The 4,891-nt window shown below is 37.7% G+C and overlaps 1 pseudogene; it reads right to left on the bottom strand.

Annotated features, from left to right (window-relative positions):
- Positions 1-1,629: 1,629 nt before the first annotated feature.
- LOC112400819 (methylsterol monooxygenase 1-like) lies at positions 1,630-2,718 on the bottom strand (annotated as a pseudogene).
- Positions 2,719-4,891: the final 2,173 nt, after the last annotated feature.

Below are 4,891 nucleotides of genomic sequence, written 5' to 3'. Positions count from 1 at the left end.
TCACATTTGCAACTTTGTAAGCAAGAAAACAACAGAATGATATCTCTAAATTTCTCTGGCCAAATACTTGTGAATTTAGGAATCTTTACCCAACCAAGCTATCAAGCAAACGTAAGGGCATCATAAAGACATTTTAAGACACAAGCAGACTAAAGAAGTTTGCAACTCACAGTCCATACAGAACAGCATTTCTCAACAGGGTCCTGCTGGCATTTTGGGTGGAACAATTGTTCATCGTGTAAGACGGATCCACACGCTGCAGGTCGCTTAGTGTCTTTCACTGCTGTCTACTAAATGCCAGTAGCATTCCTCCTCAATCACTATGACAATACAAAACACCCCTACATTGGGAAGGGGTGCAGGATAGCTTCTGGTTGAGAACCCACTGGTGTAGAAGATATACTCCAACAAAGAGAAAATAAATTTAGGAAGAAAATGTGTGATATAAGAAGTACAGGTAAGCAAGGAAACCAGAAAGGTTTATTTATTTAATCAAACAAAATCATTTGTTTCAATAGCTCCAAGTGCAAATACAGCAAGTCAGTACACAAAGTTTCAAGATACAGCTTTAAGTATAATGAAAACTTGATGTGCAAAAATGAAAGGGTACGTAGCAGAAATAAAGCCCAGTGTTTAAAAAATTCAAGTAACCTGAAAACCTTCAGACTAAAATAGTCTTCCATCAATTCAGAAATGCCTTAATTATAGATAAGAGTAGTACATTGTAATCAAAAAGGACTTCTCAAAGAACGAGAATCACCCCAAACTGGTCAGCTCCAGATAAGAGTAGAAATTCCCAGTGCTGGCTGTTTCAGAGTCAGCACTCACTCACATTGTACAGATCGGTGTGGTTCAACCCATGGCATTTGATCTTTAAGCAAATTCCAAAAAAGTGTTTAAAGTTCAATGCTACTAAGAGTTCTTGAAATGGCCACTATATATTTAAAAGGTTTGAAGAGGGCTTCCCTGGTGGCACAGTGGTTAAGAACCCGCCTGCCAGTGCAGGGGACACGGGTTCGAGCCCTGGTCTGGGAAGATCCCACATGCCACGGAGCAACTAAGCCTGTGCACCACAACTACTGAGCCTGCGCTCTAGAGCCCGCGAGCCACAACTACTGAGCCCATGTGTTACAACTACTGAAACCCGCACGCCTAGAGCCCATGCTCCGAAACAAAAAGAAGCCACCGCTATGAGAAACCCGCGCACCACAACGAAGAGTAGACCCCGCTCACTGCAACTAGAGAAAGCCCGCTCGCTCAGCAACAAAGACCCAATGCAGCCAAAAATAAATAAATAAAAATAAATTTAAAAAATAAAATAAAATAAAAAGTTTGAAGACCAATTTCAGCTTCAGGCCTATAATACAACTTGGGGAAAAGACCTACATTAATACTCCTTCCATTACTTAAATCCTTTTTGTGAGGTTAGCAACATGGCCTTTAAAGCTTCCTCAGGGAAACTGTACTTAAACATATAAAAGTTCCCACTAGGAAGATAATTAAAAGTTGTTAATGTTCTTTTTATCACTTAGCAACCAAGACATGTTTATTTCCACTCCCCAGAAGCAATATTAGCTACTAGCTTCAATTCAGGAAATGTGTATCTTCAGGAAGGTTTATGTGAGATGTTTATTCAGTCTTTTTCTCAATCTTCATCTTCTCATTGTAGGCAGTAAATTGAGAGTCTGTTCCAAAAAGTCTATCCCACCATGTAAATGTCGAAACATAGTTTCCAATGAAGTTCATGTGGTGGAAATCCTGACTGCCGAGAACCAGCATAGAAAGGAATGAGATTTAAAGGGTTGAGAGGAATGTCATAACGACTATGGACATTAACAGTTTCTATCAAACGAATGGTCACCCAGGCCCAAGGAAGAATAACGTGATCACATAAAAGCATGATTCCAATGAAAAAATCCAGTTCCAAGAATTAGGGTTTCCAGAAGATGTGCGTATACAGCTTCCATTCCAAATGGAGCCTGAAACTCAAGATGAATTTTTTTTTTTTTGCAGTACGCGGGCCTCTCACTGTTGTGGCCTCTCCCATTGCGGAGCACAGGCTCTGGACACGCAGGCCCAGCGGCCATGGCTCACGGGCCCAGCCACTCCGCGGCATGTGGAATCTTCCCAGACCGGGGCACGAACCCGTGTCCCCTGCATCGGCAGGCGGACTCTCAACCACTGCGCCACCAGCGAAGCGCACTCGCGATGAATTTTATGAATATGATTATATAGTGTTTTGTGGTGTAAGAGTCTATGCAGGAAGTAGTGCCATGTATCCTCAATCACTGCACAGCCAAACCATCTTGCCAAAAGCATGTACCATCTTGGCATTGTTCGCCAATCATAAGGAGTATTGAAATACTCTGTAAAATAATAGGTTCCACAAATCAAAGGAAGCTGGATACAAAAGTGATTAAAGAGAAGTACTTTAAAACACTTCCATTGATTTCCCCACGTTTCTGGTTTATCCTTTTGAATTTTGTACTTTTTCATGTAAGGTATAAATTGAAACAAAAATGCAGGTAAACAGAACAAGAAATAAAGGACCTCATGAACTATGAAGCATCCCCATGTTGCCATCTGGAACTTTGTATAATTATTCAACGTATCGTTCCAAGCATTTTAAAATGGTTCCTGCAGAGGATTCTCAGGTAAAAGTGAATCCACAGCCAAGGATGCTGAACTAAGGATGCTGCTACTTTCATTTGTTGCCATTTTTCAAATCTCTGCAGACAGCCTTATAATTCTGCACACCGCTGGGAAAGGTTTATTTTTAAGTCTAAATAAATATCTTTTCTTATAATAATTAACTAAAAGCTAAGATGATAACATGGGGTTGAGAGGTATGAAATCTGGGAAGGAGGTAGGAGAGAAAAGTAAAAGCATGCTAAGATTCTCATTTTATTTAATGGGAAGATACAGATGTTAATTAACTCTAGATGTTGATTAAGAATATGCTTAACTATGTGCGTCAAAGATATAAAGATAATAGGAACAGAATATACATCTTCCAAGTCATCAGAAGAAAAATTAATTGAGGACAAACAAAATGCTATCAACTAGCCAAAAAGCAGGGGTGAAAGAGAAGCATGAAAACAGCATATACAATAGAAAATCCATGGTAAATTGGTAGAACCTGTGCAAATATATCAATAACCATAATAAATGTAAATCTATTACATTCACTGTTAAAAGACAAAGACTCTTGAGTTTAAAAAGTCAAACTGTGTGATGTTTTATAAGAGACAGCAAAAACAGGGCAATATAGAAAAACTGGAAATATTGAGATGGAAAAAGGTATTCCAGGCAAATGCCAGCAAAGGGAAAGCACCAATTTTAGCATTAGGCAAAATGGATTTCAAGGCAAAAATAATCAGTATGATTTGAAAAGACAAAAATAGATATTGATGAAATATTTAATCTACCAATAAGTTTAGTCTTTGTGCTTATATGTGCCTAGTAACATAGAATTGAGATATATAATACTAAACCTGATAGAATTACAAGAAAAAACAACAAATCCACAGTTTTGTGAGAAACTTTAACTTACCTGTTAGAAATCCACAGAACGAGTAGTCAAAAAATCAAGTAAGGTGTTACCGTGATTAACAAGATGTATAGAATAGATTTATATGGAGATACGTTTTCCCCGTTCACACACACGTGATAACTTTTACAAAAATTGTCCTTATTTGAAATAATAGTTTTTTTCTTTTAACCCCCCCTTCTCGCTTTTCTCCTATTCTCATATTTTCTTTCCTCCCTTCCTGTTTGTCTCTCCATCTGTACCATCTGCTTTTCCTCCTCCCAGGTAGCCTTGCTAGCAGATGTAGTATATTCTTCTATATTTTTTCATGCTCATAAACTCAGATGCAAATGTATATACCTATGTAGATTTCTGTCCGTATCTCTTACAGAAATAGAACCGCAGTTTATAGTACATTTCTCTGCATCTTGCAGAGATGAAAGATAAAAGTTCTCTCAAGTCACTAGATAGAGGTTTAAGAAATTCTTTTTTAATGGCTGTGCGACATGTCATGATATAAATGTACCACAAAGTATTCAACTATTCTTCTGAGTATACACTTTGTTTTTAGGGTTTTATTGCAATCATGTTGATTGTTGATGTGAATAACCACAGCCACATATATCCTGGTGCTTTTATTTCAATGGGATGGATTCCCGGGGAATGAGATTGCTGGGTCAAAGAGTATGTGGAGTTGTTTTACTTTGATATACATTTTGCCAGATTGCTCTCCGAAAAGGTCATCGCTACTGGAATGTGGTGAAGAGAGTCCCTTCCCAGCTTGTAGTAGATGTTATCATGCTCCCGATTGATTTGCTAGTGTGATGTGAGTAAAGTGATATCTCATTGTTATGTAATTTGCATTTCCCTGACTCCTAGGGAAGTTGAACATCTTTTTAGGTTTATTCACCATTTGGATTTGTTCTTCTATGAATAGTCTAGTGATAGTGTCTAGCCAGTTCAATGCTGATACTAATCTGCAGATGCTCTTTGTATATGTAGATATGAACCCTTTATCTGTCATCTGCATTGCAGATGGGTCACAAGATCTGATTGAGGGCTAAGTAGGTATAGTGTTACAGGTGTTCTAAGATTTTAATGGTTTGATTTTTTAGATTTGTCTTTAACTCGTTTGGAATTTATTTTTGTTTAAACGATGTGAAATAGGGTTCTGATTTTATTTCTTCAATCTCTACACTATCCGCTATACTATCCACTAGCTGCGTGTGACAATTACATTATTTGAAATGTGACTGGTCTGAACTGAAATGGGCTGTAAGTTTAAAATATACACCAGATTTCCCAGACTTGATATAAGAAAAAAGAATGAAAAATGTCTCTTTAATAACTTTTATATTGATT

This window comes from Neophocaena asiaeorientalis, unplaced genomic scaffold (genome assembly GCF_003031525.2).
Source record: "Neophocaena asiaeorientalis asiaeorientalis breed wild unplaced genomic scaffold, Neophocaena_asiaeorientalis_V1.1 scaffold132, whole genome shotgun sequence".
Taxonomy (NCBI): domain Eukaryota; kingdom Metazoa; phylum Chordata; class Mammalia; order Artiodactyla; family Phocoenidae; genus Neophocaena; species Neophocaena asiaeorientalis.
Note: the sequence above shows the minus strand (reverse complement) of the source record. Positions and strands in the feature narration are given on the sequence as shown.